The sequence below is a fragment of the Sphaerodactylus townsendi genome, linkage group LG13 (genome assembly GCF_021028975.2).
Source record: "Sphaerodactylus townsendi isolate TG3544 linkage group LG13, MPM_Stown_v2.3, whole genome shotgun sequence".
NCBI lineage: Eukaryota > Metazoa > Chordata > Lepidosauria > Squamata > Sphaerodactylidae > Sphaerodactylus > Sphaerodactylus townsendi.
Genome location: NC_059437.1, coordinates 32,928,902 through 32,941,647, shown reverse-complemented (window position 1 = coordinate 32,941,647; position 12,746 = coordinate 32,928,902). Strand labels below are relative to the sequence as shown.

General features: G+C 48.5%; 1 long non-coding RNA gene across 1 annotated transcript; it reads right to left on the bottom strand.

The window, feature by feature from the left end:
- Positions 1-9,146: 9,146 nt before the first annotated feature.
- LOC125442856 lies at positions 9,147-12,195 on the bottom strand. Its single transcript, XR_007246041.1, has 2 exons — positions 11,181-12,195; positions 9,147-9,368 (listed from the first exon to the last, which is right to left on the bottom strand). It is a non-coding gene; the product is annotated as an uncharacterized LOC125442856 (long non-coding RNA).
- Positions 12,196-12,746: the final 551 nt, after the last annotated feature.

The window sequence follows — 12,746 nt, the reverse complement described above, 5'->3', positions numbered from 1 at the left end:
TAAGTAGCTCTCATAATAATAATTACCTAGGTCTTGTGCACAAGTCAGCAGCAGCAGGTCATCAGCATATAATCAAATGGACAATTTCTGTCTGGCTACCACTGGTGAGGGAAATTAATTTCCACTAAGATCAGATTCCATTGCTAATAAAACCAAAAGCAAAGAAGGGGGCCAAATGCACCTCTAAGGAATTCTCCTATTTTTGGGATATAGCTGGTCACAGGTTCAGTTACAGAAGTTGTAGCCCACACCATATTAGTACAGAGCTTTTTCTAGAAGCAGTAAAAGACCATTAGTTTTGAAACTGAACATGTTACACTTATATATTTGATGGTTGCCAACACTCAGGCAGGACCTGAAGTTCTCCCAGAATGACAACTGATCTCCAGTCAGAGATCAGTTTGTCTGGAGGAAATGGCAGCTTTGGAGGGCTGACTATAATACCATAGAAACTGAAGGCCTAGAGCAGTGGTGGCGAACCTATGGCACGGGTGCCAGAGGTGGCACTCAGAGCCCTCTCTATGGGCACGCGCAAACAGAGTGCGCCCCCCCCCCAATCTAGGCTAGCCTGGGCTGCTGGGCTCGATTATTAGCATTAAACCTAAGATCTAGTTTTGGGGAAGCAGTCTAGGTAACCCTGTTTAGCCCTGTTAACCCCCACTGATTTTCATGCGAAGAACTAAAGCGTGATCCTTTACCTGGGAGTAAGCTCGGTTGCTGGCAATGGGGCTTGCTTCTGAGTAAACCCTCCTAGGGTCGTGATTCACCCATTGGAAGAGTTGCACGGTTGCTTCAGAGCAAAGCCACCGACTACCACCAAGCCTACTCCTGAGTAACGCACACCTCAGAGCCCACCGTTTTTTTCTAAACTAAAACCTCAGCATTCAGGTTAAATTGCCGTGTTGGCACTTTGCAATAAATAAGTGGGTTTTGGATTGCGGTCTGGCCACTCGGTCTCGAAAAGGTTCGCCATCACTGGCCTAGAGTGACAAGACATCCCTGCTGAGCTTCCTCCCCTCCCCAAACTCTTCCAGGCATTGCCAGTGCCCCCCAACATCCAAGACTTGCCCAAGATGGTGGCATCCTTAATTTCTTCCCAATGCGGCTGACAACATTGTCCTCCCACTTCAGTTTTATGCTCACAACAACCCTTGTGAAGTATGTTAGGCTCTCCAGAGCCTCTTTCTCTTTCACTTGTGTCTCCAAAAGCACTACTTAAATGAAGCTCTCCTGGCTAACTCTTCCTTAGTCCTGCTGTAATACTAACTGTAACCAATGATTCTAGACTTCCTCTTCTGCCAGTTCACGGTTTTTTAGCCAATGAAGATTTAGCCTCCAGTTTCAGCAACAGCTGGTCCTGTCCTGACATGAACCAGGAAATGCAAGGCAGGGGAGGGCCCTGACCACAAAAAGATCTGATTTCCTGCAGGGACAGTTGCCTGCCAAGAGTCACAACGGACCGCCCTCCCATCATGATTCCATCTGGGCCTTCCCTCACATGACCTTAACCCAAACCAAACATCATGTGGAAAACAAATCACATGACTCATGACTTCATGGGCTTCCATGGTGACCAGCTCTCCCCTGAATGTCATCCCTCTAGTCTACCCAGATCTGCTCTCAGTTGCAAGGACTTGAGTTTACATGCTTACCTACTTGGGGGCAGAGGGCAGAAATCACTACACCAGGAGTTTCTCCTCTGTGATAATACAGGTTTAGTGTGTGTTGCTATAGGCAGAACTAGACATGATGTGGCCTCATAGCAGCCTTGGGAATCCCCTCCCCTTCAATCCCCTTGCAACATGTTTAAATCACTTTACAACACTGGTGGTGTCCCCATGGCATCACATCTAAATTGTCCCTAACCTTTTCTAGACGACTCACCCTTCCCAACCACAAGGCCTGAAGATTGTCCTTTCCCAGGTTGGGGGGTGGGGGTGGGGGGCTGAATGGCAGCAGGAGGCAGCACAGGCTCGTCCCAACATATTTGTCCTCCTGGCTGACGTTTGCAATATTGGGGGCTTTTCTTGAAGAATGGAAGAACATTGTGATTTCAAATTTGGTTGTAAGCCGCCTGAGCCTGACCTTGGCCAGAAATGGGGCGGAGAATAAATTTAACAAAAATTTCAATAATTTCTGTGGTGTGTAGTAGCGTAGTCTTGGCACTTTGTAGTGCAGTCTGGGCTCCTACAATTTTGCCATAGTCTCAGGATTATGTATGAACGCATAGTTCTGGTTCTCATCACCCAAATTGGGATACATTTGGTAACAATTGAAATTGGTGCTATTACACCAGGGCTGGCAACCCCATACCCTGAGGTAGCGCAATGGCCAGAACCTCTTGCAGGACCAACTGCCCCTGTCCTGTACCCACGCACCTCCTCTGCTACCTACCTGTGCACCCTTACTCTGCCTGTTCACTTGCAAACAACCCCTCCCCCCTCCTGGGGTCCTGGATGCCTGGGCCACCCAGCAACACCCAGATCTTGAGGGTCACAGCAAAGGGCCTCCCAGTTGCACTCTCTACCCAGTGATGTCGCAGAAAGGGCGGGCTGGTGGATGCGCAGGTAGGTAGTAGGAGGGGTTATGAACAAGCAAGGGAAGGATGCACAGGCAGATGCAGGGTACATGGTGGGGGCAGGAAGTGAGGTTTGAGCGGCGGGTCCTGGTGATAGACGATTAGAGGTGCCATCACCCAGCCTCCAGGTGGGACCTAGGGATTACAGGCCATCTCCAGACTACAGAGGTCAGCCCCCCTGGAGAAAATTTATGGCTTGGAAGGTGGGCTCTATGGCATGGTACCCCACTGGAGTCCCTGTCCTCTTTGGGTTCCATCCCCAAATCTCCAGGAGTTTTCCAACCAGGATCTGGCAACCCTACCCCACCCCATCCCCCGCCAGCGGCCAAGGAGATCTGGCAGCCTGAGAGGCACAGCAGAGGAGGGGAACCTTTGAACCCTGCCTGCCCAAGGGCTTTCAAAACCTGGAACTGGCCCTGCATTACACCCATAATGCTACTGAGAAGTCGTACTATTTCTCTGATCAGCTGGTGTCCTGTTGCATCAGCAGCTGCACGGCTGGACCAGTGAGCCTTTCCTCTGGATATATAAGGGGAGCTTCACAGTCAGTGATCTAGATCCAGCCTCTCTTTCATTTTCATCTCTGATAGTAGCAACAAGGTTAGGGCTTTTTGCACACAGAAGATGGGGGAGAGGAAGAAAGCAAAGCTTGGGGGCGGGTTTCCTCTGGAATAAGGCAGGTGGAGGCCTCGCTTTACAAACTTTGCGTGCTGAGCTCAGCCGGTGAGTGGGAAGCCCACTGCCTGGGTAATTATAGCTCAGCCCCTTTTATATCCTTCTCGCTAGGCTGGAACAGGAAGGAAGCCTGCAACACTCCGGCCTTACGTAACAGAGGCCTTTCTCTCCCACCCCACCCCCTGCTGTGTGTGAACCGGTCTCATATGATGAGCCATGAGACAGTCACCTTGTTTGTGTGAGGCTAAACCGCAGCTTCTCTTTTGCAGTCCTGCTGTTGCCCAGCAGCAGCAGCTAGCTTGGGGGTGGGGAGGCAACCTTTCCAGGAGAGGCCAGCCATTCCCCCTTGGGCTGCAGATCTTAGCGCTCACCCCTTGATCTGGTGGATCTGGGGTGCTCTTGGGCAAGGCACTTTCCATGGAGTTCCTGATCTAGGAAGAGTCAGAACAAGAGCTGGCAACCCCCAGTTTGTCTACCATATCTGTGATGGGGGAGGTGCAACAAGACTCTGCCAGTGCCAGGCACCATTCCTAAATCTCCATGACTTTCCCAAGCCAGAGTTGGTCATTCTAAAGCTAAGAATCCTCTCATGTGCCTGCAATAATCTCAGGTTTCCATGAAGAGACAAGATGGTGATGTTATTGGGTAGCAGCAGTGGTGGGATTCAGCAGGTTCGCACCACTTCGGTAGAACTGGTTGTTAAAATGTTGCTTGTAAACAACCAGTTGTTAAATTATTTGAATCCCACCACGGGGTAGTAGTCTTTGTGTCCATCTGGAGAGAGCCAGTGTGGTATAATAGTGTCATACTAGGATTTGGGAGGCCCAGGTTCGAATCCGTACTCTCCCATTATTGGTCTCGTCTTTGGGATTCAACTTTAGGAGAATGACAGGATATAAAGGAAGCAAATAAATGAATGAATGAAACCTTGGAGCCCTGAATTTGAGCTCACCTCAGCCTAGGAGTTCCTCTTGATATATCCTGACGTAGCCCTCTTCTCATCTCCTTCACACACACACAGAGTTGCAACATCCCCCCCCAACCAGCTGATCTCTTCACTGCAAAGTACTGAGATGCTAATGTCAGTACGTGGGGGGGGGGGGGACAATGTGAAATAGTACCATGCTTTGGCTGTGAGGTATCACCTCTTAAGACAGACCTAGCAGAAAATGTTGCTCTGGACCCAAATTAGATGACCCACCCTGGTCTCAGAGCCCACTGAGAAATGCTGACAGTGTCAATATAATTGAGCACAATTTCCCAGTTTGTTCCCATCTTTGGAATAAGATGACAGACAATATAAGCTTGATCATGGAAATGGCCTTGCCTCTGAAAGCTGCTCCCCTGATCTCATAACTTCTATCAGTGGGCAAGAGAAGGGGAGAGATGGTTATGAAGACAGGCAATTCTAATGGGGGAGGGGGGGGGAGCACCTGATGCAAAGACACCCAAGTTCACTGCAGGAACTGGTAGTCAAGGAACATCAGAGTGCTTGTCAGTCACAAGAATGCTGCCCTGGCCTGGGTATAACTGTGGGGGGGCGGGGAGGGGGAGGATTGACAGAGGTCTCCTTACTGTGCCCTGTGGGAGTGGGCAGATCTCAGACATCAAGTCATGTTGCACTGGAATTGGGGTTGCACTGAACAGGAGCCAGACCAGAGTAGTGCTCTCTGTGGCTTATCTGCTTTTCAACGATACTTTACTACTCCTGCAGCTTAACAAAAGCAAGGGAGACAGGAGTTTCCTCCTATCTTTTCCTCCCCTTAGTCTGATGTCGCTTATCTTGTCTGCAAGAGCTAGGAAGGCTCTTGTTTTGCTCCTGTTGGTCACAAATACCCTTGAAAGCAGAAGCTCTGCTGTTAGTTCACAGTGTTCTTTCCAGCTTCCGTGTTTTGGGTGACTTTAACCACAGAGGGTTTGTGGGTGCTGGCACGGGACCACGTGTTGTTGCAGAGAAGGACTGTGCCTCTGTCCCCAGCATGTGTTCTTCAGCTCTGCTTGCTGCAGCTCCCAGCCCTCTTATTCCTCAGTGGTCCCCAGGTTATAAAAAGGAAGGCTTGAGTCACCATTAACAGTCTCTGCTCTATGGTTGGTGAAAACAATGTGATCCAACAATGCCAGGAGGATATAGACCAGCAGTAATGTTGTACATGCATCTGGGTGGCAAATAAAGCTGTACGTTGGCAGTTGTAGCTATCAGACAGGCAGGGCAGCTGCCCCAAGGCCCTGAGCTTGGAGGGCCCATGCTGTGAGGCACCTGAGCACAAAGGTACCCTGCTGGCTAGCTGCTGCTGCCTTTTCTACCACCATTCTGACTCCAGAAGTGAGGACAACAAGAAATGACACTCGGGTTTTGGCTGGCAATCAGCTGTAAGATGGGGGTCTGACCTATAGCTGATTACTGGCTGCTGCCCTAAAGCTGCCCCACCCACCAAACCCAGTGATTCTAGGGCTCCATCTTTGAGTTTTGCCCATGGGCCCAGAATCAGGAAGAACTGCTTCTGAAGTGGTATGGATCCCTCCAAGCACAGACAGGGTCCCATGATCCAGACTTGCTATTCTTGGAGTTTGGATGTTGCTGTCATGTCCTTCTGTGCTATATGATGGTACTACATGACTCTTAGCATTCTCCTCCTCCTCCTCCTCCTTCTTGGTAAGATGCTTTGAGCTCAATTAGAGATTGAATATGTATTATCAAAATTAGCAATCCTCAGTGTCCATTTTTCAAATAAAAAGCATGTTTCTAATGTTTGTAACAGAAGAAAATGTGTTGGAAAGATGTGATTAATGCTAGGCAAACATTCAAGAGACAAGAGGGCTAAGCAGGATGTCCAGTGAGATTGAAATCAGGGACTCGATGTCTCTTCCTCCACGTTACGACTTCTCTAACATCCTTCTGTCCCCTCCTTTCCTCTCTCTGTTACCCATGGCTTTGTAAAAAAAATTAAAACCAAACTTCATTGGATCCTGGAAGGCGTATTAAAACCGCAAAAGTTTTACAAATATGCAGATGCTTTTCTTAATTTGCATAAACCAGACTGGGTGCTAAATCTGAATCACAACGGCATCCTTGTACTTTGTGGGTGTTAGTCACTGATCAAATTGTACAGCAGCCAACACATGCAGCCCTGCTAAAAATGCTCTGTGCATGGGTGCAAAGCAGTGGCAGGCTCTGCAGCCATTTGAAAGTCAAGTGCCCAGGCTACCCCACACAGCAGGCAGCTGACATTACCACAGGGGTTACCTGCTAACTGTTTGGGTGCCTTTTCTGGGTACTGTTTACACCATCCTGACAAATGGTGGCTCTGGACAGGATTCCAGTTTTTCACCAGTGAGCTGAAGACATGCCTGTGCTTTTTGCAGAGGGTGCAGCAGAACGCCCCCTCTGTGTGGGAACGGAGGCTTAAGCTGCTCTGACAGGGAGGGAAGGGGATAAACAGCATCTTCAGCAGTTATGTAACTTGCTGATGACGTGTCGTCCTCCCAAACACGGTGTTCAGCAAAAGGGCCTTATCTGCAAACCGCAGGAGACCATGAAAGGAAAGAGCTAGCAATTATTAGGGGCACTGAGGCAGAAAAGGGCACCGGTTCTGGCTGGCTGGCTGGCTGGCTGAGGGAGGGGTGGGGAGAAAGAGCTGTGCCCATAAGAATCGATGCACCCCGATGAGAAGCAATGAAGGGGGAGCAGGAAGGGGAGGCTTGCAAGAGCTTTGTTACTACCACAGCCCTCTGCACAGGACGCAATGGCAGTAAAAATGAGCAGCCATGCCCAGGCTGCTTCCTGTTGCCCAGATGGGCCAGTATGTTCCCAAACGGGGCTGTTAGCATCCAAAGAGCAGACCCAGGGCAGTGGCTGGGGATAGAACGAGGCCCGCAGTTGTGGCATTGCTGGAACTACGCAGAAGGGCTATGCCAAAGGAATGTGATCCCCTGCTCCCTTCACTCACACACAGCGTGGGCAGACTTTCACCAAGCTGATTTAATCCCTCCTCTTAGCCCTGGTCAGCCATGCAGATCATTTTTATTTGTACTGCATCTTATGTGAACTATGCAGGAAATCCGTTTTCTGCAGGCAATCTGAGCCAGAGGAGACTAAGTACATGGCCAGCATTACACCAAAACTGAGGGTAGCCTGCAGCTCCCACCCCTGCCAAAAGCCCAAGCACAAAGCCACATCTTGCATGCCTGAGAGCAGACCCTGAAGTCTTCTCCCTACGTGGCTGCTGCAACACTCTGCAAAGAGGCAGTTGCAAATTTCAGAAAGCAAAAAAGTGGATCCTTTCAGAGGTGTGAGAGAACGCCCGTAAGTGCCTGTGTCTCTTGTGCATTCTGTGAATCCAAGGCACTCTCTCGGGCTCAGGTAGGCATGCCATTCAGCATATCCACCAGATCAATCCCAGCTGAGAAACTCTTTCCTGGAGGTTGAGATAAGAGCGCCATCTGCTGGCCATATACCCCAGCAGGACACAACCTGTATATAATGTCTGGGCTGCCTTGCGTGACACAGAAAAAAGCCACTTCCGTCCCCAACGCTCCAAGCGCACACTCACAGCTCCATAAGCGATTGCTTTAACTGCACCGTAGGACTAGATTGAGCTTTCCTGGCACGGGGGTTACTCTACCATGGCCTATTCTAGGGAAATACTGATTCCTCTGAGCCTTTGAACTGCTTAGAACATCCTGCCAGATGTAGCTGTTTGGAGAGGTACTGAGCCCCTGACCACACTCTGCTCAGTCTGGGCCATACATGAAACAAGGGACAGAGAACACCTTGTGCCTACAGAAAACACTCCTTGTTACTTTTGCCCTGAGGCTTAAAAGTCCATGTAGGAATTAGCATGACAATTGCTGTGCAAGTGGCCTGTCATTCTAGTATCCCAGGGCTGAACTAAAAGAAGGCTCCAAGGCTAGGCCTCCATTCAGCTCATTCCCCAGAATAACTCTTTAGAATGTGTAGAAATGACTGGAGAATTTTCCCTCCAGTGCTGTGTGTTCGTGCTTTGGGTTTTTATGGCTTTTAAATTGCAAAGCTATAAAATGGTTTCACGTGAGGTGGAGGGCAGGGCAGGGACTTTTTGTCCCACAAGGCCACAGAAGGCTCCATCTGGGACCCCTGGACTGGCTGCATTCCAAACACTTCATTCTGCTGCCCACCTCTGCTTCCAGAATCCAGCATTCAAGACTTCTTATTCTCAGTCTCCGTTGAATGCAGTAGAGAACAGAGCATGTTACACAGACTGCTTGAGTGATAAGCCCTTTATAGAACTGAACAGAAACTGTTATATTGGTTTGCACTAAATGCACTGCTTGACGGCCCAGCATTTGCTCCAGAGAGTCAGACTTTCCTCTACATGGAGTAAGGGGAGCTATGTACTTGAGTCCCTCCATTCTGCCATTGGCGTTACTATGTGGTTTCCCACTGCTCAGTTTCTGGGAGATCATATCCAATTTTTGAGTAACCCCAGAGAGTGGCTTTGCTTTGATGTGGTACTTGTTCAATGATTTCAGACCCAAGCCTGTTGCTGTTCAAAGAAAAAAAGTAAAAAATCCCAAGAAGTCTATACAAAACCCCAAATGCCATCCTTTGGATCTCTCCCTGCATCAAAAATAATGAGTGAAAGGCTGCAAGCCTTCCCAAAGAAAAATTACTTTGCATATCCATCAATCACTCAGTGGCTGTAACAAAGGAGATAATGAGGGAAGGCTCTCTGCACCCACCACCACAAATACTACCAAGCATTTTCTGTCCTTAGATCTCTGAGCTGACAGCTAGTTAGCCTTTTGGAAATAATAATAAAGTTTGCTTATGAAAGTTTGCAAACATTCCATAGTCACTGCAGCTCAGCCAATGGGAAAGGGGACGGAGCTTGTAAGTTAACAGGTAACACAAAGCTGGATTTATCATATTTTATTTGTTTGGTAATTGGCAGCATTATATAATATATATGCAGGTTTTTTGAAAGCTGTGCTTTGTTTGTGGTCTGTTGATATGACATTCCTAGATATCACAGGTGATTGTGCAATGGAGCAGTTGGTCACGGAGCCCACCAGGGCTTGGACTTGGTTCTGAGCAGGGCTTGAGACCAGGTGCAAGATGCAGAGGCTGTTGCACCAGCTGGAAGCAATTACAACAATGCTCTTAAGATCAACAGTCATGTCAAAGGAAAGTTACTCCTGAAGTCCGAAAACAACACCATTCAATTTCAAAAGAGAAAACATTACAAAAGTGACATGACTAGTTAGAAAGAATCTGAAAGAGACTCAAATCACAAGAGAATGCTTGGAAACTATTTAAAACCACACTAACTGAAGCCCAGGTGGAATGAATTCCAAAGGTTAGGAGATGTACTACTAAGTCTAAAAGGATGCTGACGTGGTTAACAACCCGTGTCAAAAAAGACATAAATGGCAAAAATCCATTTATAAAATGGAAGGTCTAACCTAATGAAGCAAATGGAGGGGAGGACAGGTGTGACACAAGAAGTGTTAAATTGATAATCTGACTGTGAAATACTCCCTACCTTGACTTGGCAGACACAGTAACAGGAGCAGAACTGGATGCCAGTTGGAAGGCTGTTCTTGGCAAGAGGATTTTCAGTGTATGGATTTTAGTGCCCCCCCCCCCAAATTCATTGCCAGGGAGGGGTGAGGAACGATTAGCACAAAGGCCAGCCTCAGCTCGAGCCCAACCAGCATGCTCTCTCCTTGCACCTGAAAGTTAGCAGGAAGACTTCCTCTTTGAGTCCTGCTACTGAGGAGACCTTTCAAATTGAAAAACTGGTCCCCAAAGAGGACTCTTTTTGTACACTGCAGGAACGGTGCCACCCCCCCCCCTCCCAAGCAGTGTCGATGGCTTAGCATGTTCTTAATCACAGAGCAAAGAAGGAAAGATCCAGGTCTGAATCTCCCGGTGGTACATCTTGTGTTTGCTGCTCAGCTCAAGGGCAGAGTTGCTTGCACTCATCAAATATGGCGGTCAGATTCAGCAATCTCAAGGTGCCTGGCTGCATTCTTAAAATCTGAATGTAAAATTCAGCCCCTCCCATTTGGATTTGGCAAAGATTCTCTCAGAATGGATCAGATTCTGGCTCAAAGCAAAAGAAAAGAAAGAAAATTAACACCCAGGGCAGTCTGATGTGTGGCTGGAGTCCCAGAATAACTAGGGAGAAGTCTTTTGTTAAGGAAGTGGAAGCCTTCCAGCACCAAGCTGAGGTCACATCTCCTCCCATCCAAAATATTTATTTAGAAAACGTATAGCTCACTTTTCCAGAGACCCTGTTCAAGATGGCTGACAAGAAGCACAATCAAATAATTTTTAAACCCATAAAATGATCAATATTAAAACAAGTCATAAAAACAACATTAAACAGCCTAAGGCCATATCCTTAAAAGGGTGCATTACAAAACTACCACGGAAAAAGCCATCTCATGTGGCAGCGCAGACATCAAGGCCTGGAAGAGTGTGTGTGTGTGTGTGTGTGTGTGTGTGTGTGTGTGAGAGAGAGAGAGAGAGAGAGAGAGAGAGAGAGAGAGAGAGAGAGAGAGAGAGAGAGCGAGCGCATATATATATGCTATATATATGCTGAATCTCCCGGTGGTACATCTTGTGTTTGCTGCTCAGCTCAAGAGCAGAGTTGCTTGCACTCATCAAATATGGCGGTAAGATTCAGCAATATATATATAGACATACCTGGGTGCATCGACCTGGGTACTAATCTTAAACTGAGATGCAAAGGGAAACAAATTTGACGTGCCATTCCAAAAGAAAGAAAGTAGTCAGGTCCTTTCAACAGTGATTGGGTAATGCTGATTGACACATGAAGCAGGGTAGGTTGGTCCACACAGCTGTATTCCAGATCAACAGCCTAAGTCAGCAGCATCGCAGTCCTGTAACAGGATTTTCTCTGGAGCTCCTTTCCCTACTGACCTTAATCTTCTAGGATGTGGCAGGGAGGGGGCTCCTCTTTGAGCACACATGGTGGATTGCAGGGCAGCAATGATAAGCATCTGTAGTTCATAAACTTGGCTCTAGTTGTGCCGCAACCCAGTTTTGCTTTCCAGGTCTCTGTAATACAGAGAGAGAGGTGAGAGCTTCTCCTACCAACCAACCAACACCCCCCCCCCACCGCAGGATCCTGTGCCTCTGACAGCTAGACAAAAGGCAGAAATGCAGCTGGTGTAGCAGGGATGGGGCAATGGGGAAAGAGGACCTTGCTGGATTTCTGCCTGCAGAGCTACAATCAGAGACACAGGAGCCCTGCTAGACAAGAAAGGTGGCAACTCTTCCAAGGCAAAATGAGCCAAATGTCCACCATGAATGTGCAATTGTGCAACATCAGCATTAGAAAAGAAAAGCTGTGGGGGAAGGGGGGCAGGAGAGGCAGCTGGGGCTTGTGAGAAATCCCTGCAGGTAGATGGGCAAAAGCCAGTAGGGGCATCTCCCCAGCCTCCACTGCATGCAAAAATCATGACCCACCCCCCAGAGTAGTTGTAATGGGAAGCACAATCAGTTCTAGACACAACTGAAACACAGCTACGTACATGGAAGGGAAGCAAATATCTGACAGGCTGCGTAGATCATCCAGGGCCCCAGTCCTGAGTGGAACAGCAGCCGTCCAGGCTGAGGGAGCAGAGCCTTCCAGGGGCCTCTTGTCCAGGACTGGAGGCTGCAGCCTTAGCTGGGAGGCTGTCTTCGCGAGAGGGGGGTTCACTGGCTTCCTCTGGCAGCCCGTGAGAAGCTGGAAACTAACATCACCAGTGGGGGAGAGGGAGAGATTTCCGTGCAGAACTATTTTAAGCTTCTTTTATGGAGATGTTGGCCAGCTGGCCTGTTCACTTCCTAGAGAACCTGAAACTCAGACTGGGATGTCTTCTTCTTTTTCTTCTCCTCTTTGTGAGAGGGAGAAGGAAGCTGGCTGCCATTTGAATAGACCAGTGGTGGTGAACCTATGACACGGGTGCCAGAGGTGGCACTCAGAGCCCTCTCTGTGGGCACGTGCAAACAGAGTCCCCCCCCCACACACACATCTAGGCTGGCCTGGGCTCGATTATTATCATTAAACCTAAGACCCAGTTTTGGGGAAGCAGTGTAGGTAACCCTGTTAAGTGCTGTTAAACCCTACTGATTTTCATGCAAAGAACTAAAGCACGATCCTTTACCTGGGAGTAAGCTCGGTTGCTGGCAATGGGGCTTGCTTCTGAGAAAACCTTGAAAGGGTCGTGATTCACCCATTGGAAGAGTTGCACGGTTGCTTCAAAGCAAAGCCACCGACTACCACCAAGCCTACTCCTGAGTAATGCATGCCTCGGAGCCCACCGTTTTTCTAAACTAAAACCTCAGTATTCGGGTTAAATTGCCGTGTTGGCACTTTGCGATAAATAAGTGGGTTTTGGGTTGCAATTTGGGCACTCCATCTCGAAAAGGTTCGCCATCACTGGAATAGACCATCTCCTTTCAATGTCAGAATCTTAAAAATTGCTGGTTGGATTCGAC